The sequence below is a fragment of the Rhinoraja longicauda genome, chromosome 31, assembly GCF_053455715.1.
Source record: "Rhinoraja longicauda isolate Sanriku21f chromosome 31, sRhiLon1.1, whole genome shotgun sequence".
Classification (NCBI taxonomy): domain Eukaryota; kingdom Metazoa; phylum Chordata; class Chondrichthyes; order Rajiformes; family Arhynchobatidae; genus Rhinoraja; species Rhinoraja longicauda.
Window position 1 is genome coordinate 5299004 of NC_135983.1, and position 26212 is coordinate 5325215.

Below are 26212 nucleotides of genomic sequence, written 5' to 3' on the forward strand. Positions count from 1 at the left end.
CCAGGACAGAGCTGGCCTTCCTGATCAGCTTGTCAAGTCTCTTCCCCTCCGCTGCTGAGGTGCTGCGGCTCCAGCAGACCACTCCATAGAAAATGGCTGATGCCACCAGTGTTGTAGAAGGTCCTTAGGAGTGCCCCCTGCACTCTATCTTTGGTTTAAACCAGCATCTGCAGTTCCTTCCTACACATTGAATACAACTTCATTGGTCATGGAGCTTCATGTTACAATCATGTTTAATTAAAGCATTAGGTCACAGCTAAATAAAAGCATTAGAGCATAGAACAGTACAGCACAAGAACAGACCCTTCAGTCCACAATATCTGTCCAACAAGATGCCAATACCATCTCTTACCTGCCTGCACACAATCCATATCCCTTCATAACCATATGCCTACCAAAAAGCCTCAAATGCCACTATGGTATCCACCTCAACCACTACCCCTGGCAGTGCTTTCCAAGCACTCACCACCCTCTGTGTAAAACAAGTTGCACCACACTTCTCCTTTAAACTTTCACTTTAAAGCAATGCCCTCTAGTATTTGATTTTTGCAACCTGAGAAAAGGATTCTACTTGTCTACCCTATCTATGCCTCATATCTATCTGCTAAAACTCTCATTTGTTATCTTGTTTGTGACTGAACTTCAGCCAAAACGGTACACGATAGCGCGACAATTTTAGGCCCACCTTACTCACCATTGTCACTTTAGTAGTTTTATTGAAATCGGTGTTATAATTTTAAAGTTATTCACATTTTTAAGTTTAAAAGGAGGGGAGGGGAGGAGGGGGGCAAGGGGGTAGTGGGGGAAAAGGGAGAGGGGAGGGGGGGGTTGAGGAGAGAAGGGAGAGGGGGTGGGGAGGACAGGGTGCTGCACCAATGCAGGAGAGGTTTGGGCTCAACGGGTCCACTTGGTCTAGTAATTTTATATACCTATCAAGTATCACCCCACAACCTCCGAAGTTCCACAGAAAACAATGCAAGTCTGCCCTGTGGCTATTCAGGCCCCTATTCAGGCATTATTCTGGTGAACCTCCTCTGCATCATTTCCAAGGCCTCCACATCCTTCCTGCAATGGAGTGATATCCATGGGTGATAGGGCATTGACAAGATGTCATGTGGCCATTTTCCTCAAACACAACTTCCAAGTAAACGCAGCGGTAGAGTTACTGCCTCCCAGTACCAGAGACCTGGGTTCGATCCTGACTATGGGTGCTGTCTCTACGGAGTTTGTATGTTCTCTCTTGATCTGCGTGGGTTTTCCCCTGGTGCTCCAGTGTCCTCGCACCCCCCAAAGGCGTGCAGGTTTGTCAGTGAATTGGGTGTGGTAATATAAAAATTGTAAATTCTCCCTGGCATGTAGTGTGTGGTTGCGTAATGGGGAATCGCTGGCCGGCACGGACTCTGGAGGCCGAAGGTCCTGTTTCCACACTGTATCTTTAAACTAAACCAAGAATATTTTTTAAACTATTGGTGAGAGGGAGTGTTGCATTTGTTTAAAAGTATAAAATGATCCAACAAAAAAAGTACAAAAAGGCAGCAGCAATAAAGGAAATAGGAAGAGGAGAAGACAATGAAACTTAACTAAAGTTTTCCAACTCATATTGTTCCAATGTTTGGTTGCAAAGTGTCCACAGATGACTCAAACAAAGCCTTACATTCTCCTGAGATTCACCATAAAAACAAATATCACTTAGCAGAAAAAAACCCACACATTATAGCAAGTCCCATCAGAATATGACATTTAGCCATAACATATTATTGGCTTTTCAGTTTTAATAAAAAGGAATCAATATAGTCACAACATATTTGCCAGGCAATTCAATAAACTGAAACTTAAACCAAAAAAATGGGACACTTCTGTTAGTAGAACAGAGAACCATACCTGCACAGTAATCCAAGTCACTAGTTATACACAGCAGAGGAATGAATGACACAAAATCTAAAGTAATTCCTTTCGAGCACATTTTAATCAACAATATTTTTAAGACGTACTGTTAACTAAAATCATTTTAATCGTTGTTTGGTAACAAAAGCCACAGGATTGATCTCATATCAACCTGGACATGACTGCGTTAACTATCAGCAGCAAAACATCACTCATTGTTGATTTTCTGACTGGGTCATGGCTTGGTGCGGCATTTCCAACACACAGGAAAGCAAGAGGCTGCAGAGAGTGGTAGACCCAGCCAGGTCCATCTAGGGCACAGCCCTCCCCATCATCAAAGCATCTCCATGAGGCGGGGCCTCAAGAAGGCAGCATCTATCATCAAGGATCCCCACCATCCTTGGGTGCCAGCTTGTCACTGTTCCCATCGAGCAGGACTAAGTACGGGTGTCAGGGGTTATGAGGAGATAGATCAGCCATGACTGAATGGTGGAGTAGACTTGATGGGCTGAATGGTCTAATTCTGCTCCTATCACTTATGAACATGACTTACAGATGCCTGTACTCCACCAAGGTAAGGAACAGGTACCAGGTTCCTACATCTATCAGATTCTTGAACCACGCTGCACAACGCCAATCCCACCCTGACTACACAGTGCAACGATCCACCTCTTGCACTACCGTGGGCTTTCCTTGCTAATTGCGTTTTGCACTAGTGTCTTGTTATTTTGCACTAATACCTTATTTTGTTTTTAGCTTAGAGATACAGCGCAGAATCAGGCTCTTCGGCCAACCGGGTCCCCACCGACACTAGCAACTACGCGGTCACGGGGACAATGTATAAACTCCGTACAAACAAGCACGCGTAATCAGGATGGAACCTGGGTCTCTGGCGCTGTAAGGCAGCAGCTCTACCGCTGCGCCACCGTGTCGCCATTCTTTTTATAATCTTGCAGAATTTTTACATGTGATTTATGTATGATTTTTGATGTTTGTGTGTTGTCGGAGTCTATATGTCTGTGATTCTGCAGCAAGCAGGATTTTCATCGTACATATGGCAATAAATTTGGCTCCATTTTATCTTAAGGAGCAAGCTTCTGGTATTAGAAAATAACTGCAGATGCTGGTACAAATCGAAGGTATTTATTCACAAAATGCTGGAGTAACTCAGCAGGTCAGGCAGCATCTCAGGAGAGAAGGAATGGGTGACGTTTCGGGTCGAGACCCTTCTTCAGTCTGAAGAAGGGTCTCGACCCGAAACGTCACCCATTCCTTCTCTCCCGAGATGCTGCCTGACCTGCTGAGTTACTCCAGCATTTTGTGAATAAAGCTTCTGGTATTAGTCGCAACTGGAAGATTAGTATAGGTCATGTTAAAAAATTCTGCATTTCACAAAGTTATTTTTACACATCATATGATCAAAAGATCAAACAACTCAGACATGATTCGCGGTACACTCTGGATAAATAATTGATTGATTGAAAGATATAGCATGGAAAAAGGCCCTTCGGCCCACAGACTCCACACTGATCATCGATCACCTGGTCACACTAGTTTAATGCTATCCCACGTTTGCGTTGACTTCCTACACATTAGGGGCAAATTACAGAGGCGAATTAACCCTAAAACCCACACGTGTTTAGGATGTGGGAGGAAACTGGTGCACCTGGAGGAAACCCTGGGAGAACGTGCAAACTCCAGACAAACAGCACCCGAGGTCAGGATCTAACCTGGGTCTCTGGAGCTGTGAGACATCAGCTCCACCACCTTACACATTCCCGGCAAAAATAAATCTTAATCACATCATAAGTACATCTAGTTTGAGGTCGGTGGAGATAAATAACAGCATTTCTTTCTATCCAAACATCTATAAGATGACATTAAATTGACCTTTTCTTCCCCCTGCATTCAATGTGAACCATGGTTAGTACTTCTGGATTTCTACGTCAATCCTGTAATAATTCTCTAGTTGTACAAGAGTGTCATCTCAACTGTAATGTTCATAAGTTATAGAAGAAGAATTAGGCCATTCGACCCATGACGCCTAATATGCCATTCAATCATAGCTGATCTATCTTTCCCTCTCAACCCCATTCTCCTGCCTTCTCCCCATAACCCCTGACACCCATATTAATCAAGAATCTGTCAATCTCAACCTTGAAAATATCAATTGACTTGGCCTCACAGCCATCTGTGGCAATGGATTCCACAGATTCACTGCGCTCTGACTAAAGAAATTGCTTCTCATCTCCTTTCTAACGGTATGTCCTTTTATTCTGAGGCCACCATGGCCTCTGGTCCAAGGCTCTCCCACTAGTGGAAACATCCTCTCCACATCCACTCTATCCAGGCTATTCACTATTTTTCAATGAGGTCCCCCCTCATCCTTCTAAACTCCAACAAGTACAAGCCCAGCGCCGTCAAATGCTCATCTTTGATCAAACCCTCTCCTTCGACAAACACATCAAACACATCACAAAGACAGCCTTCTTCCACCTCAAAAACATTGCCCGTCTCCGTCCATCCCTCTCCTCCACAGCTGCAGAAACCCTCATCCACGCCTTCATCACCTCCCGTCTGGACTACTGCAACAGCCTCCTCTATGACGCACCCTCAAAAATCATCAGTAAACTTCAATACATTCAAAACTCCGCTGCCCGTCTACTCACCCACACCCCGATCCGTGACCATATCACCCCCGTCCTTTACAAACTCCACTGGCTCCCCATCCCCCAGATAATCCAGTACAAAATCCTCCTCATGACCTACAAAGCCCTCCATAACCTGGCCCCATCCTACCTGACTGACTTCCTCCACAGGCACACTCCCACATGCACCCTCCGCTCTGCTGCTGCCAATCTCCTATCCCCCCCCATCCGGACCAAACTCAGATCCTGGGGGGACAGGGCTTTCTCCATCGCTGCTCCCACCCTATGGAACTCACTACCCCAAACCGTCAGAGACTCCTCCTCACTCACCACATTCAAAACATCACTGAAGTCTCACCTGTTCAGTACTGCCTTCAACCACTGAAGGTCGCCTCACCCTCTGTCTCCTTTCTCTGTTCGTTTGCTTATTTATCTATTTATTCACTTCCCTATGTTCTTTAAATCCCTGTAAAGCGTCTTTGAGTGTATGAAAAGCGCTATATAAATGTAATGCATTATTATTATTATTATTATATGTTAACCCATTCATTCCTGGAATCATTCTCGCAAATCTCCTCTGGACCCCTTCCAATGCCAGCACATCATTCCTCAGATATGGGCCCAAAACTGCTCACAATACTAAATCTCACAACACACCATCTCCTAGATACTGGGACTTGATGCTTGCATTTCTGATATACCTCATGTGGACCAAGATAACTTGGCACAAGCCTAGGTAAAGTGCGATTTGGACGTGAACTGCTTTATATTATGGTTCTAGTGAAGCAGAGAACAAAAGATACCATTTGAATTGTTCAGTTCAGTCAGTGCAGTTTCATTTTGTACTTCAAATGACAAGCCTTATGTGTTGCTTCCAAAAGATTTTTATTTAAAGAATGAAATAGGGACAGTGGATGAAAGATGACAAATATGCTAACTAAAAATTACTTGTCCTAGAGTCTAAATAAGTAATTGCCAGTTTGTCTCAGCACTTGGAAAGATAGTCCTTGGTTTTGTGCTGGAACCCCATTGATCTCCTCATTGCACCAGAGGGACGAAGTTTTTAACACAGCGAGTCCTTTTTAAAAATCAGTACACGAGACTAGAAAAACAGCCATTCTTTTTCAAGAAGAGTGCCGGAAAATGCAAGATCATCAAAGAGCAAAAGGGCAGCATGGAGATGCAGCGGTAGAGTTGCTGCCTTACAACACCAGAGACCCCGGTTCGATCCTGACCTCGGGTGCTGTCTGTACGGGGTTTACACGTTCTCCCTGTGACAGCATGGGTTTCCACCGGGTGCTCCGGTTTCCTCCCACATTCCAAAGATCTTCAGATTTGTAGATTAATTGGCTTCCGTGAAAAGATTATACCTCGTGCGTAGGATAGTGTTTGTGTACAAATGATTGCTGGTCAGCGTGCACTCGGCAAGCCGAAGGGCGTGTATCTGCGCTGTATCTCTAATCTAAACTAAACTAAAGCCGTGCCAACCATTCATTACAATTACAAAACCACAAAATGAACAACGCTTACATTGAACTGAACAATTCCAATTGTATCTTTTACTCTCAAAAAAAGCAGTTCACAATCCAAATGACACCATCTCACATTGTGCCAAGCTAATTCAGTCCAGATGACATGCAAAAACAGTAGAATTAAGGAACTGCAGATGCTGGTTTATGAAAAAGGGTCAAAGTGCTGGAGCAACTCAGCAGGTCATGCAGCATCTCTGGAGAAAATGAATAATGACGTTTCAGGTGGGGACCCTCCTTCCGACATCGTTTCAGGTTGGGACCCTTCTTCAGAGTCTGAAGAAGGGTCCCGATCCGAATCGTCACCTCTCCATGTTCTCAAGGGATGCTGCCTGACCAGCTGAATTACTCCAGCACTTTGTGTCTTTTTATTTTTAGGTAAATGTGTAATGAAAGCATCCACATCCAATATCTCGGAGGATATTACAATATCCAGTTTGCACTCCTGTACAAATGGAGAAAGAAAGGCACAAGCCAACTTCAATAATAGTCACCGATTCCTCTTAAAAGAGACTGATGACACTGAATGCACGGTTACACAGGACATACGTTTTCCAGGATTCAAGACAATTAATAAACCTCATGTTTAATGCCAAGAGGTAGAGTTGCTTTAATATGGGATGGAGAAAAGAGACATGAATTCTAAGGTATTGAAGAAAAGAGTTCCTACATCTGAAACATATTTTAGCAGGACCAATACATATTTACTTCGAAGGTAGACACGAAATGCTGGAGTAACTGAGCGGGACAGGCAGCATCACTGGAGAGAAGGAATGTGTGACGTTTCGGGGCGAGACCCTTCTTCAGACTTAATTTTTACTTCAATATACTTCCTTCAAAAGTCTATTCCATTTCATTCAACATTGATTAAAAGTATGGATATCTTTCATTCATTTGTTCTATATCTCTCTATGTCACCCTCTATATCACCCTCTTTATCTCTTGTTTCCCTTTCCCTTGACTCTCAGTCTGAAGAAGGGTCTCAACCCGAAATGTCACCTCTTCCTTCTCTCTAGAGATGCTGCCTGACCTGCTGAGTTACTCATAAGTTCATAAGTTATAGGAGCAGAATTAGGCCAATCGCCCCATCAAGTCTACTCCACCATTCAATCATGCCTGATCTATCTTTCCCTCCCAATCCCATTCTCCTGCCTTATCCCCATTACCCCGATGCCCGTACTAATCAAGAATCTATCTATCCCCGCCTTAAAAATATTCATTAACTTGGCCTTCACAGCCGCCTGTGGCAATGAATTCCATGGATTCACCAACCTCTGACTAATGAAATTCCTCATCTCCTATCTAAAGGTACATTCTTTTATTCCGAGGCTATTACCCAAAATGGCGGCGCTGCCATAGCAGCTGCGGCTTACCTGCGGTCCATTTGTCTTTGTGTTTTTGTTGTTTTTTTGTCTTAATTTTAGTTGTGATGTCGTGTTTTTGTGTTTGTGTACTATGTGTGGGTGTGTGGGTGTGGGGGGGAACTATAAAATTGTAAATAGGTGTCCCTTCCGAACGGAGACCCGACCTTTGTTTTCTGGGTGTTGTCTCCGTTCCTGCTGCGGCCTACCATCGGCCCAACTCCTGGAGCTGGCGGCCTCCAGGGCTCCGGTTCGCAGAGCCCGCGGACCGGACTTACCATCAGCGGAGCCGGCCGTCTTCGGAGGCTGCGGGAGCGGCTGCGACTCGCCTTAGGCTCGGGCCGCGTGGATGCCGACATCGAGAGCTCCGGCAGCGGCAGCGTGTTCGCCCGCCCCGGGTCGCGGGGCTTGGGTCGCGGACATTTCACCGTCCGGCGCGGCCTAAGCTGGGCCGCGGGATATTTCTCTGCTGGGCGGGGGCTTCAATGTCGGGAGCCACGAACGCCCCGACGTGCAGCAACAACGGCAGCGACAGCGTGTTCGCCCGCCCCGGATCTGACTTATCACCGGCGGAGCCGGCCGTCTTCGGAGGCTGCGGGAGCGGCTGCAACTCGCCTTAGGCTCGGCCCGCTGCGGACCGTCCGGCGCGGCCTGCAACCACAACAACCTGACCGCAGGAGAGGACAGCAGGAGAAGGGAAAAGACATTGTGGCCTTCCATCACAGTGAGGAGAGGACTGGAGGAGACTCACTGTGATGGATGTTTTCTTGATGGATGTTTCTTTTGTGTTTTGGGGGTTGTGTAATTTTAATGCCTATTTTGATGCTTTTGTTGTTGGACTGTGGGTGACTGAATTTCGTCCAATTTGGATGACAATAAAGCTATCTTGAATCTTGAATCTTGAATGGCCACTGGCCCTAGACTCTCCCACTAGTGGAAACATCCTCTCCACATCCACCCTATCCAGGCCCGTCTCTTTTTTCTGGTAAACCAGCATCTGCAGTGTCTTGTTTCTACACGAATATGACTAGTACCATTAAAGATTGCTTTCAATATATCACCAAGTTCATGACTGCTTACAGCGATATTGAGACTGAACATGCTCCAAGTTATCCTTTTACATCGCAGGCCACCTTGTGAAATACTTCCCCTAAAACTCCCAATGAGTTTTAAGCAGCAAAACTCTAACTCTCCAAACAACCAACAAGTAGTAATTATCTAGCAATGATAACTGCCCACATTATTGGATTGAATTCTTGCACAGCAAATAGCATTGACAATGAATGACGCATTTTTATCCTCCACAATAAATGTAGTTAGGAGAGCAACTGTGCGCCGTGAAACTGACTCTAGTGAACCGTGATAAAGAATGGCGCAATTATTTCATGAACTACTAAAACCTGGCAACTTAACATAAAGTCCAGTGTAAGCCCAGTTTTTGGCAGAAGATAAACCCCAATAGACAAAAGAGATATTCAAAATCATGATGGGATCCTGTTTTTTTCCTAACCGTGCCCTTACGAGTGAACAAGTTTTCAGTCCAAAATAAAGAACTGTTTTATTTTGGTAGGAAGGAACTGCAGATGCTGGTTTAAACCGTAGATAGGCACAAAAGGCTGGAGTAACTCAATGGGTCAGGCAGCATCTCTGGAGTAAAAGGAATGGGTGACGTTTCGGATCGAGACCTTTCTTCAGACTGAAGAAGTCTGAACCTGACCCACTGAGTTACTCCAACCTTGTGTGTCTATCGTCTGTTTTATTTTGGTATTGCACATAAAAGACTGGGAAGTCCAAATTGATTTTGATGCCAGAAATGTTATAAGCTTGTTCGTGGAAGAAACTCATAACATTTCTGGTTTCAAAAATGATTACATTTCGCAACGGTTGTTAAAATAAAAGCAGAAAGTACAAGTCTGTCCGAATTGTTCTCTTGTAACACATTTGAATTTTAAATCTTCTAAACCAGTCGTACAATTTATTTGACTATTACACGATTGATACCAGAAACATACAGCACCACAAAACTGGTGCCCGGAGGAAGCGTGGAAATCAACCTGTTACAATAGCGAATGTTGGGTTTTTTAAAAAGTCTTTGTGATATTCAATCAATCATATAACATAGGGAAAGTTAAGCTGGCCATATATGGCCAGAACCAAGCTTCTATACAACCTTGCATGTACTAGAAATTTATAATGAAAAGCTGCCAAGGTTTATTACAAAGTCATTAGTAAACCAAATGTACGTTCTCCTTGTTTAGTTGGGCAGGCACAAGAAGAGTTTAGGCAAGCACCAGCATCAACCTCAGCCTAATTACGGATTGCATTATGCATTTCTCTCCTCAATTTAAAATTTAATTCCAATTTTACTTGGTCTTACTTCAATCTTCTTTTTCCTTTTATTTTCATTCTGACTTCAACTGGCTTTTTCATCTGCCACGTGTGTCTGTGAGCAATCATTAACCCTCCCTTTCATCACAAGCAAATCTTCAGCGCACATAGCTTCAAGGCAGGACATTGTGTCTTATTTGTACAGATTTTCTTGTCGACAAGATGGCAGAAGGGGTGACATTCTGCTGGAGAAAGCAGAAACTGATCACGCTATAAATTAAATGTTGGGGCTCTCGGTCCCCCTCCCCCGCCCCAACCCCAGTCTCCTGGAATGGGAAATGCTGACATTTGAAGGGGATATGCAAAAATAAAATTGACAGCAAATGACAATCTGTGCTGTAGCCTTGTCTTACCGCATGACAACAGCACTTTAAGATGCACAGAATAGAGTTCAAGGCAGAAGATGCACCACTGTGATTATCATCAAACACAAGCCATTCCACTTTGATGATAAACCATCTGGGGTGGCCCAATGGCATTTGTTGGGCATCTAAAGAGACTGTTTATTTTAGCCTAAAGCAGGAAATTTAATCTACATCAGAGATTCATTGTTTGAAGTTTTAAAAAAAACACTCTTTTTTAAAGAAACAACTGATCTGTCTAGATAGCCGATCCTAAAGACAGGCTGTTAACACATCACTGAAATGTTGGTTTGAAGCTTGCGGTTTTACCTCATCTTGTTACAACAGATAACTTTCTGCACTGCGAAAGGTATTTAGCATTCATTCGCTAACAAAGCCCTAAAGTTCTGTTAGTAGATGTACATCTTGAAAAAAATCTTCACTTAACTATCAACAATTACAAAAACAATATAGAATGATTACATTCTGGCAAAATGCTTGCATACATTTTTCATATGAATTCTGAATCTTCCTGCTGTAGTGTGCACTTGCATTAAAAAATTGTAATACCAAATTTCTATTTACTCCATACAATAGACCATAGAAGGAATAATTCTGTGCAAGAAGGAACTGCAGATACTGGTTCACACTGAAGATAAGACACAAAAACCTGGAGTAACTCCACAGGTCAGGCAGAATCTCTGGAGAAAAGGAATGGGTGACCTTTTGGGTCAGACTGAGGAAGGGTCTTAACCTGAAACGTCACCTATTTTCTCCAGAGATGCTGCCTGACCCGCTCAGTTACTCCAGAATATTGTGTCTATCGAAGGAATACCTTTGTTTGGAAAACTACATTAACAACAGATCCATCTACTCTCCGAGCAGGTGAACTATCTGACGTAGATGACAGATGTAGAGCCTGCTGCAATACCAGTACACAATAGATGCTCCAACCGGTGCGATGTACGCAGCACCATGGGACTGGAGAGACTGTGATTAATAAATCAACCAATTTCACTAAAAAAGGGTGACTGAAAAGACCACTTGCCAGAAAAAATTGTAAAGAGCTGAGAGATTTTGTAAAGCCACACTGCAGCTCTAAATGAAATAAAACCAAAGGCAATTTGGTATCTATCTCTTTCCAAATCTGACACTCTGTATAGGGCCCTAGTGAGACCGCACCTGGAGTACTGTGTGCAGTTTTGGTCTCCAAATTTGAGGAAGGATATTCTTGCTATTGAGGGCGTGCAGCGTAGGTTTACTAGGTTAATTCCCGGTATGGCGGGACTGTCGTATGTTGAAAGACTGGAGTGACTACGCTTGTATACACTGGAATTTAGAAGGATGAGAGGGGATCTTATCGAAACGTATAAGATTATTAAGGGGTTGGACACGTTAGAGGCAGGAAACATGTTCCCAATGTTGGGGGAGTCCAGAACAAAGGGCCACAGTTTAAGAATAAGGAGTAGGCCATTTAGGACAGAGATCAGGAAAAACTTTTTCAGTCAGAGAGTTGTGAATCTGTGGAATTCTCTGCCTCAGAAGGCAGTGGAGGCCAAGTCTCTGAATGCATTCAAGAGAGAGCTAGATAGAGCTCTTAAGGATTGCGGAGTCAGGGGGTGTGGGGAGAAGGCAGGAACAGGGTACTGATTGAGAATGATCAGCCATTGAATGGCGGTGCTGGCTCGAAGGGCCGAATGGCCTACTCTTGCACCTATTGTCTATTGTCTAAAGCTACAAATCCATCAAGTCAAATTAGGCTTTTCCCCACACGAAACTAAACATTATTTTTAACGTGAAATTATAAGTAGGCATGGATGGGTGTTAATAATGTGCAGGAAGGAACTGCAGATGCTGGTTTAAACCGAAGATAGACACAAAAAGCTGGAGTAACTCAGCGGGACAGGCAGACAGTCTGAAGAAGGGTCTCGACCCGAAACATCACTCATTTCTTCTCTCCAGAAATGCTGCCTGTCCCGCTGAATTAGTCCAGCATTTTGGGTCTATCAACGGGTGTTAATATGTCCACTTGATATCCTGCAGAAGATACATCATTTTACTGCTCATTTAAGAACCAGAGATACTTATGTTTCCGGTGTGTAGGAAGGAACTGCAGATGCTGGTTTAAATCGAAGGTAGACCCAAAATGCTGGAGTAACTCAGCGGGACAGGCAGCATCTCTGGAGAGAAGGAATGGGTGATGTTTCGGGTCGGGTCTGAAGAAGGGTCACCCATTCCTTCTCTCCATAGATGCTGCCTGTCCCGTTGAGTTACTCCAGCATTTTGTGTGACACTTATGTTTCCTTTACATTTGATGCAGATTAGCTTATATTTAGTTTTGGAGACACGGCGTGGAAACAGGCCCTTCAGCACACCGAGTTCGAGCCTCCCAACGATTACCCGTACACGAGTTTGATCATACACATTGGGGACAATTCACAGAAGCCAATTCACCTACAATCCTGCACATCCTTGGAATGAACAGCACCTGTTGACAACCCACGCGGACACAGGGAGAACGTGTAAACTTCACACAGACAGCTCCTGCAGTCAGGATAGAACCCAGGTCTCTGGCGCTGTAAGGCAGCAACTCTACTGCTGCGACACTGCCGCCCCAAAATATTAATTTTAATGCAGTTAGTAGAAATAAAACAATTCATGATCAGCAGTACATTAATTGATTTTCTCAGGCACTCATAAACAGTGATTCATAATGTTTGGCACAGTCCTCAACTGGGCTTATAGATTGCTGCTGTAATGACAAGTAAATCCTTTGTAAAACTGTAGTTTAGGAGAATTCTCAAACTTACTAACGTTTCCACTGGCACACACAAAATATGACACGTTACACCTTACAATGTATTATTAAATAATTATGTGATGTTGACACTCATCGTCTATAAGCACTGAAGTTCAGATTTGATTTAACTAAAGTTTAGATATGGCCCACGCTTTTGCTGACGATTAGGAATATTATGCAGTTCCTCTCTGAAAAGTACTCGCTCAAAGAATTTTGCTAATATTCAAAACAGAGGATTGGGAAAGAATTGGAAGACTTTGCTCTTAAATTAGTCTCTCTTGACTCATTGGGAAATAAGTATGTGGAGATGGAGGCCTGGAATGGGATCCAAGTTAGTCCCTCTAGGGTGGAGAAGGAATGGAATCCCGGTTTTGATTCCTGGTATGTGTGGAGTCAGCTCAGCACAACGGCGATGCAGCAGGGATACTAAGAGTGGCTTCTGTTCTACTGGCTATAGAGAGCAAGAAAGGCAACTGAGAAAAACAGTTGTTCTTTTCCACTCCAAACATCCTATGCTGCAAATACGGACTCGTATGGACCATGTAGGAAGGAACTGCAGATGTGGCTGCTTCCAACTTTAGATAGTTCCTCTGTTCCTCTCTTCCCCTCCCCCTTCCCAGTTCTCCCTCTATCTTCCTGTCTCCACCTATATCCTTCCTTTGTCCCACCCCCCTGACATCAGTCTGAAGAAGGGTCTCGACCCGAAACGTCACCCATTCCTTCTCTCCTGAGATGCTGCCTGACCTGCTGAGTTACTCCAACATTTTGTGAAATAAGGAACTGCAGATGCTGGTTTAAACCAAAGATAGACACAAAATGCTAGAGTAACTCAGCGGGACAGGCAGCATCACTGGAGAGAAGGAATGGGTGACGTTTCGGGTCGAGTCTGAACAAGTGTCTCGACCCAAAATGTTACCCATTCCTTCTCTCTAGAGATGCTGCCTGTCCCGCTGAGTTACTCCAGCATTTTGTGTCTATCCTCGTGTGGACTGTGCAGGATAAAGTCTGCATCTGGCACAGTGGGTGGTGCAGCAGTAGAGCTGCTGCCTTTCAGCGCCAGAGACACAGGTATGATCCCAACTACAGGTGCTTTCTGTACAGAGTTTGCACGCTCTCCCGGTGACCGCTTCGGATTTTCGCCAGGTGCTCCAGTTTCCTCACACACTCCAAAGACGTAGAGGTTTGTAGGTTAATTGGCTTCGGTAAAACTTTGTAAATTGTCCCCAGAGTGTCGGTTACTGTACAGGGTGATCGCTGGTCAAATCGGACTCGGTGGGCCGAAAGACTTTTTTTCTGCTGTATATCTCTAAAGTCTAAAGATACCATTTTAAAATGGACTGCAAAAACACGTGATTTTTTTATTCACAACAGGGTAAAGAGGGAGACTAAAGTTCCAATCCAAAGGGCATGTTTTGGGCGGGAACACCAGAGTTTAGGATTGATATTACTGCATGCAAGAAAGGAGCACGATTTGCAGAGGAGATCAACATTGGAAGAATCAGCATTGTCGAGGAAATAGCGCAGGTTCTGGCCTTGTCTATCAGTCTGAAGAAGAGCTCCAAGCCAAAACGACACCTATTCCTTTTCTCCAGAGATGTTGCCTGACCCACTGAGTTACTCCAGCATTTTGTCATCTTCAGTATAATCCAGCATCTGCAGTTCCTTTCTGCACACTATGTCTGGGTAGACCCATTATGGGTACACACGTTTGAATTTAGTTTATTGTCACGTGTTACAATGTACAGTGAAAAGCTACTGTTGTGTGCTAACCAGTCAGCAGAAAGACAATGCATGATTGCAATCGAGTCATCCACAGTGAACAGACACATGATAAATGGAAAAATGTGAATAACATTTATTGCAAGATAAAACCAGTAAAGTCCGAGGAGATTAAGAAGATCATAGATCATAGTCAGTCTGAAGAAGGGTCTCGACCCGAAACGTCACCCATTCCTTCTCTCCTGAGATGCTGCCTGACCTGCTGAGTTACTCCAGCATTTTGTGAATAAATACCTTCGATTTGTACCAGCGTCTGCAGTTATTTTCTTATATTAAACTTTAACTGTTACTGTCGGAGTAGGAGGTGGAGGTGCTAGTGTGGAGGTGCTAGAGATTAAAAAGAGTAAAATAGTGATACAAAACTACAGGTGATCCTTACTTTCTCCAGCCTCAACCTTTTTCCTCCATTCTCCTGTTTTAGATAAATAACTTTTGACCTCACTAAGACTATCTTGCAACGGCTGCAATGTGTCTGAGTAACTGATGACAAACTCTTCACACATTCTCACCTACTTCCTGTGATAAGGTGGAAACAAGGAACTACAAATGCTGGTTAATACACAAAAGGACACAAAGTGCTGGAGTAACTCAGCAGGTCAGCCCGCATCTCTGGAGATTACTAAATTAAATTGTCATCCACTATGAGGCTGCCAATTATTACCTAAAAAAAATGGCTTTGTAATTTAATTCTTAGATAATAGGGCGGCACGGTAGCGGCACGGTAGCGCAGCGGTAGAGTTGCTGCTTTACAGCGAATGCAGCGCCGGAGACTCAGGTTCGATCCTGACTACGGGTGCTGCACTGTAAGGAGTTTGTACGTTCTCCCCGTGACCTGCGTGGGTTTTCTCCGAGATCTTCGGTTTCCTCCCACACTCCAAAGACGTACAGGTATGTAGGTTAATTGGCTGGGTAAATGTAAAAATTGTCCCTAGTGGGTGTAGGATAGTGTTAATGTACGGGGATCGCTGGGCGGCACGGACTTGGAGGGCCGAAAAGGCCTGTTTCCGGCTGTATATATATGATATGATATGATATGATATGAATAATTGTTCAGTTCAGCTTAGAGATTAAGCGCGGAAACAGGCCCTTTGGCCCACCGAGTCCGCACCGACAAGCGATCCCCGCACCTTAACACTATCTGACACACACTAGGGACAATTTGCATTTATACCAAGCCAATTAACCTACAAACCTGTGCGGCTTTGGAGTGTGGGAGGAATCCGAATATCTCGGAGAAAACCCACGCGGTCAAGGGGAGAACGTACAAACTCCGTACAGACAGCACCCGTAGTCGGGATCGAACCCGGGTCTCTGGCACTGTAAGCGCTGCAAGACAGCAACTCAACCGCTGCACCACTGTGCCACCCCTGAACAGTTCCTTCCCAACTGTCATCAGGCAACCGAACCATCCTATTAACAACTAGAGAGCAGTCCTGAGCCATCATCTCCCTCATTGGTGATCCTTGGACTATCTTTAATCGGTCTTTACTGGACTTTACCTAAACATTATTCCCTTTATCTTATATCTCTGCACTGTGGACGGCTCGGTGGCAATCATGTATAGTTTTTCTGCTGACTAAATACAGTGGCACACAACAAAATGCTTTTCACTCTACCTAGGTACACGTGATAATAAACTAAATAACGACATGGTTTCAGTCAAAATGACAATAACTGTGTTAAACTAGGATGTTACCTAAACATAATGCCAGACATGTGATATCTCTGAGCAGTCTCCTTATGAAATGAAAACCCACACTATAAGTATAGAAATGTTCTTTCCAAACCATAATGCCTGGAAGAACACATTGTGCTATTTAATGCCAAGTCTGTCACAAACAGTGGCAGTGATGGAAATAATTTGACCGGATTCATTAGGAGCTCCCCAGAAATATACTAGCGAACTTTAAAGCATGAACTTCAATGTGACCTTTTTGTAAAATGTGTTCATGGATGTGGAATCACCATCAATGCTGGCTTTTACTGTCCGTTGTTAATTCGCATTGAACTAAGAAGGTGCATAATAATCATCAGCATTAATGGGTCTAGTCTAGTGTAATATAAACCAACCAGTTAAGTACATCAGATTTCTGTCCCTGAAGGACATCGGTGGTATATTTGGTATTTTACCATTCATTTTGTGTTTATCGATACTGAAGCTAGCCTTTCATAAGCTCATACGTTCTAGGAGCCGAAATTGGCCATTCAGCCCATCATGTCTACTGCGCTATTCAATCATAGCTGATCGATCTCTCCCTTTCAAACCCATTCTCCTGCCTTCTCCACATAACCCCCAGCACCCATACTAATCAATAAACTATCTATCTCTACTTAAAATTATCCATTGACTAGGCCTCGACAGCCTTCTGTGGCAATGAATTCCACAGATTCACCATCAACTAAAGAGATTCCTCCTCATCTCCTTCCTGTTATTCTGAGGCTATGATCTCTGGTCCTAGACGCTTCCACTAGAGGAAACATCCTCTCCATGTCCACTCTATCCAAGCCTTTCACATCAGTTTTTTAGTTGTTGATCTTTCATCAATGAGCTCTGCCAACATTGATTCCCTCTCTGCTAACACTGCCGTTTGCTGACTGAAGAGTATTTCTACTCTTTCTATTTTTATTCCATGTTTCCAACATCTGCAGTATTTTGCTGTGTATTTTAGCCTTTCTTGGGCAATGTGCACATTGAGCAACAAAAGACATCAGGCATTTGTGAAATAAGCACAACAAAAAGAAAAAAGATTTCATGTATTTGCAATAAACATAGTATATGCAATACATTTTAAATGTAAAGGCAGGTGAATAAGAATACATGGGAAAATTAAAACATGCTGAATTTTGAAAATATTATGTTTTAACCATTTTTAATATAATTATTTGATGGGGAAAATCAAGAGCATGATATGTAAGTGAATGAATACAAAGCTGGGAGGCTGTGCCATGTCTGGAGAACAGCATAAGATAGCACAGTGGCAGAGTGGTAGAGCTGCTACCTCAGTGCCAGAGACCCGGATTCGATCCTGACTGCAGCTGTGGAGTTTGTACGTTCTCCCGGTGAACTTGTGAGTTTCCTCCGGGTACTCCGGGTTCCTTCCACATCCCAAAGACGTGCGGGTTTGCAGGCAAATTGGCTTACATAAATTGCCCCTAGTATACGTACAAATACGTACAAATTGCCCCTAGTATACGTACAAAGACGTACAGGTATGTAGGTTAATTGGCTGGGTAAATGTAAAAATTGTCCCTAGTGGGGTGTAGGATAGTGTTAATGTACGGGGATCGCTGGGCGGCACGGACTTGGTGGGCCGAAAAGGCCTGTTTCCGGCTGTATATATATGATATGATATGATGATATACAAGATGAGAATGTGGGATAACATTGAACTGGTAGACACAAAATGCCGGAGTGACTCAGTGGGACAGGCAGCATCTCTGGAGAGAAGGAATGGGCGATGTTCCAGGTCGTGACCCTTCTTCCTAAACATAGAGCTAGTATACGGCTGATCGACGGTTGGCATGGATTCGGTGGGCCAGATTGCCTATTTGCACGCTGTATCTCAAAACTAAACTAAACTAAATAGAGGACTTAAGGGTAGGTTGTGTGAATGGGCTAGAACACGGAAGATGGAATATAATATGGACAAATGCAAGGTTATCCATTCTGTTTCACAAAGTAGAAAAGCAAAGTATCTTTGGCTAGGTGAGAAGCTAAATGGCATTGGTGGCTTCGCAGTCAAATCACTGAAAATTATCATGCAGATACGATAATTATTTAGGAAGACAAATGGTAGGTTGGCCTTTATTACAGGGAGATTTGAAAAAGAGTAAGATTTCAAGATTTCAAGATCAATTTATTGTCACATGTACCAATTAAGGTACAGTTAAATTTGAGTTACCGTACTAAGTGGCTATACTAAGTGAAAAGCAACAAGACACACAGCCACATAAAATAAAATTTAACATAAACATCCACCACAGCGGATTCCACATTCCTCACTGTGATGGAAGGTAATAAAGACCTCGTATTGCAATCATATAGGACCCTGGCGAGACCACATTCATAATATTGTCTACAGGTTTGGTCTCCATACGTCAGGATATACATACAACTGAAGGAGTGCATTGAAGGCCATCCAGATGCACTTATGGTATTTGTCGTACAAGAAAAAGAAAAAGGTTCTGTCTTCACCTCTCAAGTTTGGAAGAATGGGATGTGATCACATTGAAACTACAAAGTCCTTCAGGGCTTTGCAGTATAGATGGAGGGATGACAGCTCCCTTGGCTGTGGTGTCATGAAATAAGAAGTGGCCTATATAGGACTGAGATGAGAGGTTTCCTCACCCTGTAGGTAATGAATCTTTGGACTGTCTATCCAAATGGATCATGGAGCCTCAGTAGCAGAGTATATTCAATGATTAATTCCCAAAATCCATCAAGGGAATTAACTGTTCAAGCAAGAAAGTGGAACTCACGCAGATCAGCCTTGATTTATTGAATGATTGAACTCTAATGAGAGGTTGCGTGGTCCACTCCTTCTGTTTCTAATGTTCTGATGACATGCGCACATTTAAAAGATAATTTTCCGGCGAAAGTAAAAACTACAGAGGGCTCACAGTGGCGGAGCTGCTACTTTACAGTAGCAGAGACCTGGGTTCGATCCAGACCTCGGGTGCTGTCTGTGTGAGGTTTGCACATTCTCCCTGCGGCCACACGAGTTTCCTCTGGGTGCTCCAGACAGACAGAAAGCAAAGAGTGGGGATAAATGGGTCCCTTTCAGAATGGCAGGCAGTAACTAGTGGGGTACCGCAAGGCTCGGTGCTGGGACCGCAGCTATTTACAATATACATTAATGACTCTGATGAGGGGATTAAAAGTAACATTAGCAAATTTGCAGATGATACAAAGCTGGGTGGTAGTGTGAACTGTGAGGAAGATGCTATGAGGTTGCAGGGTGACTTGGACAGGTTGTGTGAATGGGTGGATGCATGGCAGATGCAGTTTAATGTGGATAAGTGTGAGGTTATCCACTTTGGTGGTAAGAATAGGAAGGCAGAGTATTATCTGAATGGTGTCAAGATAGGAAAAGGGGATCTGGGTGTCCTAGTGCATCAGTCACTGAAAGGAATCATGCAGGTACAGCAGGCAGTGAAGAAAGCCAATGGAATGTTGGCCTTCATAACAAGGGGATTGAGTATAGGAGCAAAGAGGTCCTTTTGCAGTTGTACAGGGCCCTAGTGAGACCGCACCTGGAGTACTGTATGCAATTTTGGTCTCCAAATTTGTGGAAGGATATTCTTGCTATTGAGTATAAGAAAATAACTGCAGATGCTGGTACAAATCGATTTATTCACAAAATGCTGGAGTAACTCAGCAGGTCAGGCAGCATCTCGGGAGAGAAGGAATGGGTGACGTTTCGGGTCGAGACCCTTCTTCAGACTGATGTCGGGGGTGGGACAAAGGAAGGATATAGGTGGAGACAGGAAGATAGAGGGAGATCTGGGAAGGAGGAGGGGAAGGGAGGGACAGAGGAGCTATCTGAAGTTGGAGAAGTCAACGTTCATACCACCGGGCCGCAAACTGCCCAGGCGAAATATGAGGTGCTGCTCCTCCAATTTCCGGCGGGCCTCACTATGGCACTGGAGGAGGCCCATGACAGAGAGGTCAGACTGGGAATGGGAGGGGGAGTTGAAGTGCTGGGCCACCGGGAGATCAGTGGCGTTAATGCGGACCGAGCGCAGGTGTTCAGCGAAGCGATCGCCGAGCCTGCGCTTGGTTTCGCCGATATAGATGAGTTGACATCTAGAGCAGCGGATGCAATAGATGAGGTTGGAGGAGGTGCAGGTGAACCTCTGTCTCACCTGGAAAGAATGTTTGGGTCCTTTGATGGAGTTGAGGGGGGAGGTAAAGGGACAGGTGTTGCATCTCGTGCGGTTGCAAGGGAAAGTGCCCGGGGTTAGGGTGGTTTGGGTAGGAAGGGACGAGTGGACCAGGGAGTTGCGGAGGGAACGGTCTCTGCGGAATGCAGAGAGGGGAGGGGATGGGAAGATTTGGCCAGTGGTGGGGTCCTGTTGTAGGTGACGGAAATGTTGGTGGATGATATGTTGGATCCGCTGGCTGGTGGGGTGGAAGGTGAGAACGAGGGGGATCCTGTCCTTGTTGCGAGTGGGGGGATGGGGAGCAAGAGCGGAGCTGCGGGATGTAGAAGAGACCCTAGTGAGAGCCTCATCTATAATGGAGGAGGGGAAGCCCCGTTTTCTGAAAAACGAGGACATCTCGGAAGCCCTAGTCTGAAACACCTCATCCCGGGCACAGATGCGGCGTAGACGGAGGAATTGGGAGTAGGGGATAGACTTTTTGCAGGGGACCGGGTGGGAAGAAGTGTAGTCCAGATAGCTGTGCGAGTCGGTGGGCTTGTAATAAATGTCCGTCACTAATTTTTCTCCTGTGATGGAGATGGTGAGGTCCAGAAACGGGAGGGAGATGTCAGAGATAGTCCAGGTATATTTAAGGGCAGGATGGAAATTGGAGGTGAAGTGTATAAAGTCAGTGAGTTCTGCATGGGTGCAAGAGGTAGCACCAATGCAGTCGTCGATGTAGCGGAGGTAGAGTTCGGGGATGGGGCCAGTGTACGTCTGGAACAGGGATTGTTCGACGTACCCGACAAAGAGGCAGGCGTAGCTAGGGCCCATGCGAGTGCCCATAGCTACGCCTCTGGTTTGGAGGAAGTGGGAGGAGTCAAAGGAGAAGTTGTTGAGGGTTGACTTCTCCAACTTCAGATAGCTCCTCTGTCCCTCCCTTCCCCTCCTCCTTCCCAGATCTCCCTCTATCTTCCTGTCTCCACCTATATCCTTCCTTTGTCCCACCCCCGACATCAGTCTGAAGAAGGGTCTCGACCCGAAACGTCACCCATTCCTTCTCTCCCGAGATGCTGCCTGACCTGCTGAGTTACTCCAGCATTTTGTGAATAAATTCTTGCTATTGAGGGTGTGCAGCGTAGGTTTACTAGGTTAATTCCCGGAATGGCGGGACTGTCATATGTTGAAAGACTGGAGCGACTAGGCTTGTATACACTGGAATTTAGAAGGATGAGAGGGGATCTTATCGAAACGTATAAGATTATTAAGGGGTTGGACACGTTAGAGGCAGGAAATATGTTCCCAATGTTGGGGGAGTCCAGAACAAGGGGCCACAGTTTAAGAATAAGTGGTAGGCCATTTAGAACTGAGATGAGGAAAAACGTTTTCAGTCAGAGTTGTGAATCTGTGGAATTCTCTGCCTCAGAAGGCAGTGGAGGCCAATTCACTGAATGCATTCAAGAAAGAGCTAGATAGAGCTCTTAAGGATAGCGGAGTCAGGGGGTATGGGGAGAAGGCAGGAACGGGGTACTGATTGAGAATGATCAGCCATGATCACAATGAATGGCGGTGCTGGCTCGAAGGGCCGAATGGCCTACTCATTCACCTACTGTCTATTGTCTGGTTGTCTGGAGCTGATTGTGGACTTCAGAAGGGCTAAACATCCAAGGACGTACATGCCACTGGAGATAAATGGGTCTATTGTGGATAGGGTGAGCAGTTTCAAATACTTGGGAGTCCGCATCGCAGAGGATCTGACGTGGGCAACGCACATTGCCGCACTGGTGGGTAAGGCTAAGCAGCGCCTTTACCACCTTAGACAACTGAGGAAATTCAGAGTGTCGCTGAGGATCCTTCATTGCTTCTACTCTGGGGCTGTAGAGAGCATCCTGTCCGGCAACATTACAGTCTGGTTTGGGAACAGCTCTGCCCAGGACAGGATGGCCCTGCAGAGAGTAGTGCGTTCGGCAGAACGCACCATGGGAACTACACTCGTCCCCCTGCAGGACCTATACATCAGGAGGTGCAGATCCAGAGCAAGCAAGATCATGAGGGACCCCTGCCACCCCAGTAACGGACTGTTCCAGATGCTACGGTCAGGCAAACGCCTCCGCTGTCACGCTGTGAAAACGGAGAGGATGAGACGGAGCTTCTTCCCACAGGCCATCAGGACTGTCAACTTTGATAACCCCAGAGACTAAATTTTTGTCGACACTTTTTGTGCTATGTTTAGTAACTTATTAACTTTATTTATATGCTGTAACTGTAATTCTTTTTGTGCACAACCCGCAGGCATTGCCACTTTCATTTCACTGCACATCGAGTATGTGTATGTGACAAATAAATTTGACTTGACTTGACTTGACTTGACTATTGTTTTCTCCCACATCCCAGCGACGTGCGGGCTTGCAAGTTGATTGGCCTCTGTAAATTCACCCTAGTGTGCAGTGAGTGAATGCAAAAATGGGATAACATTACACTAGTGTGAACAGGTGCCCGATAGTCAGTGGGCTGAAGCACCTATTTCCATGCAAAACCTCTACACCAAACTAGTGTGATCTTAGACAAGAAATAATAACATGATGTTTTGAAAGTACTTTGCAAAAAGTTGGGAAACTCTTCAAACTCATTGCAATACAATGAACGTATAATACCAGAGAATAAATAAATAAGGAATATGCATCCTACAAATGATAAATCCAAAAATAGGATTTTCACACAGACTTTTAAACAGGTGCCAGAAAAATCGGTGGTGGACTTGTATCTTGCACTGTTATACTTAAGGATGATTGTGCCTATGTATAAGTAAGATTGGTACTGATCTGTATGTTTAGTTTACTTTATTTAGTATAGTGATGCAGCGCGGAAACAGGCCCTTCAGCCTACCGAGTCCACACAGGCCACCGATCCCCGCACACTAACATTATCTAACACACACGAGGGATCATTTTACATTTACACCAAGCCAATTAACCTACAAACCTGTACGTATTTGGAGTGTGGGAGGAAACCGAAGATCTTGGAGAAAATTTTCGGCACGGTGGCGCAGCGGTAGAGTTGCTGCCTTACAGCGAATGCAGCGCCGGAGACTCAGGTTTGATCTTGACTACGGGCGCCGTCTGTACGGAGTTTGTACGTTCTCCCCGTGACCTGCGTGGGTTTTCTCCGACATCTTCGGTTTCCTCCCACACTCCAAAGACGTACAGGTTTGTAGGTTAATTGACTGGGTAAATGTAAAAAAAAATTGTCTCCAGTGTGTATAGGATAGTGTTAATGTGCGGGGATCGCTGGGCGGCGCGGACTAGGTGGGCCGAAGGGCCTGTTTCCACGCTGTATCTCTAAATCTAAATCTAAATCTAAAACCCACGCAGGTCACAGGGAGAATGTATAAACTCTGTACAGACACGCACCCATAGTCAGGATGGAACCCAGGTCTCTGGCGCTGTAAGGCAGTGGCTCTACCGCAGCGCCACCGTGCCGCCAGGTGCAAAGAATAATTCCACTGTACCTAGGTAAATGTGACAATGAAGTACCATTGAACCATTGAGGAGGGAAATGGACCGTCGACTTTTCAGGTCAAAACCAGAGGAAGGGTCTCAACACGAGACATCAACTATCCATTTCCCTCCAAGGATAATTCCGGAGGAGTACCTTCAGCAACAGACTAGTTTCACCATGACGCAATACAAAACACCTCAGGAGATCCTTTTCCCCTGTGGCTATCAATCTGTACAACTCCTTCCCCTTCTGCCATGGGGTAGACTGACTCCCCTCCCCTGCCCCATCTTTGCACATCGCCCAATCCTTTCCACTCGTCAATTTAATTTCATGTATCTTGTGTTTTATGACATCAATTTCCCTCCTGGGATAAATAAAGTTCTATCGTATCGTATCGTGTCTGAAATCAATGTAAGATGGTGTATGTTTTATTGCCACACCTGCACAACACTGTTCCAGAACCTGCATCCATTTTTAGCAAAGCACCCCATGGTGCTTTACAGGAGAGCCATCAAACAAAAATAGACACACAGCTGTGCCAGAAGTTATTAAGACAGATGAGCAAAGACTTGTTCAAAAAGAGGTAGGTCGTGAGCAGGAGGTGGCCAGAAGGAGAGGGGAGGGAGGGGGGGAAATGCAGAGAGGAAGAGAGGTTTGGGAAGTAAATTCCATAGCTTTGGCTGCTGACACCACCCACTCAAGGGTGGAGTGATTAAATTCGGGGATGTTCCAACGGCCAGAATTAGAGGACTGCAGATATTTCAGAGAAATGAGAACAAGGGGGGAGATTACAGTGATGGATGAGGCAAGACCGAGAATAATAGTATTTAGAAGGAATTTGGTGGAGTGCGACGGAATAAACCCATCTGCAAACAACCAGTGCATCCATCTTTATAAAGCATCAAGCTTTCTTTCACGACATGATAGCGGGTCAGAGAGCATCTCTGGAGAAAAGGAATAGGTGACGTTTCGGGTCGAGACCCTTCTTCATATACTGAAGAAGTTTCTTCTTCTGCTTTTTCAGGGAAGAAGAATCTTCTTCAGTATCTGAAGGATCTCGACCCGAAACGTCACCTATTCCTTTTCTCCGGAGATGTTGTCTGACCCGCTGAGTTACTCCAGCTTTTTGCGTCTATCTTCGGCTTGAACCAGCACCTGCAGTTCCTTCCTACATAGCACAAGATGAGAAGCGAAAGACGGCAGTGCCATGGCACAAGTTCTGAGGGAACTTGTGAAATAAAAGCACTACTCACTCCCATCCTCTCAGTTCCAAGTTCAAACCTGCATATGCACAAAATTATTAACAGAAAAATAAAGAGCAGCGAGAAATTTATTATTTAAAATAACGAGCTATCTGCTTTTAACCGATTTTGATGCTGAACTAATACTCGGATGTCATTAGCTAAATGGCATTTTGTGGAAATTAATTTTGAAACAAGTCTAGGAATGTGGACCAGTGCCACAGAAACAAAACAATCATGAAATCATTTTGGAAATAAAAGTAGTTCAAATTACTGCTACTGTACTCTGACCCAGTAAATGACTCAGTCGTAAAAACTAACCACCACTTTTTCAGGACACCAATCAGTTGGAAATTAATGTGCCATCACAGAAGTATAGAAATTTATGAAATAAAAAGGCCTTCAGGCCACTGTATTCATGCACACCAATGACATTTAGATTCTTGGCCCATTGCCTTGTAAATGACAGGATTTTAAGTGCTTATCCAGACACATTTTAAATATGCCAATGATTTCCACCTTTTAGGCAGCAAGTTCAGAAAACCCTAACCTTTTTTTGCGCGAGAAAAACATATCCTCAATTCCCCTTCATCAGTTTTATGCTAAACTGATCCTCACTAGTTATTTTTTAAAGAGACACAGCACGGAAAGAGGCCCTTTGGCCCACCGGGTCCATGCTGACCATTGATCGCCCATTCACACCAGTTCTCTGTTATTCCACTCTCTCATCCAAACCCTACATATCAGGTGCAATGGTACAGAAACCAATTAACCAACAAATTGTTGATTAACTTGCCAAAGGAAAGAGATCTTGTCTGGTTAGTCTGTGTAGGGCTCTCTTCATTTTACGCAACTCAATTTAATCCCCTCAGCCGTTCCGA

At 44.6% G+C, this 26212-nt stretch overlaps 1 protein-coding gene across 2 annotated transcripts in view; it reads right to left on the reverse strand.

Moving 5' to 3' along the window:
- Positions 1–26212, reverse strand: part of LOC144608333 (multivesicular body subunit 12B-like) — a 221417-nt gene that overhangs the window by 186299 nt on the left and 8906 nt on the right. The gene's annotated exons all lie outside the window — the stretch shown is intronic.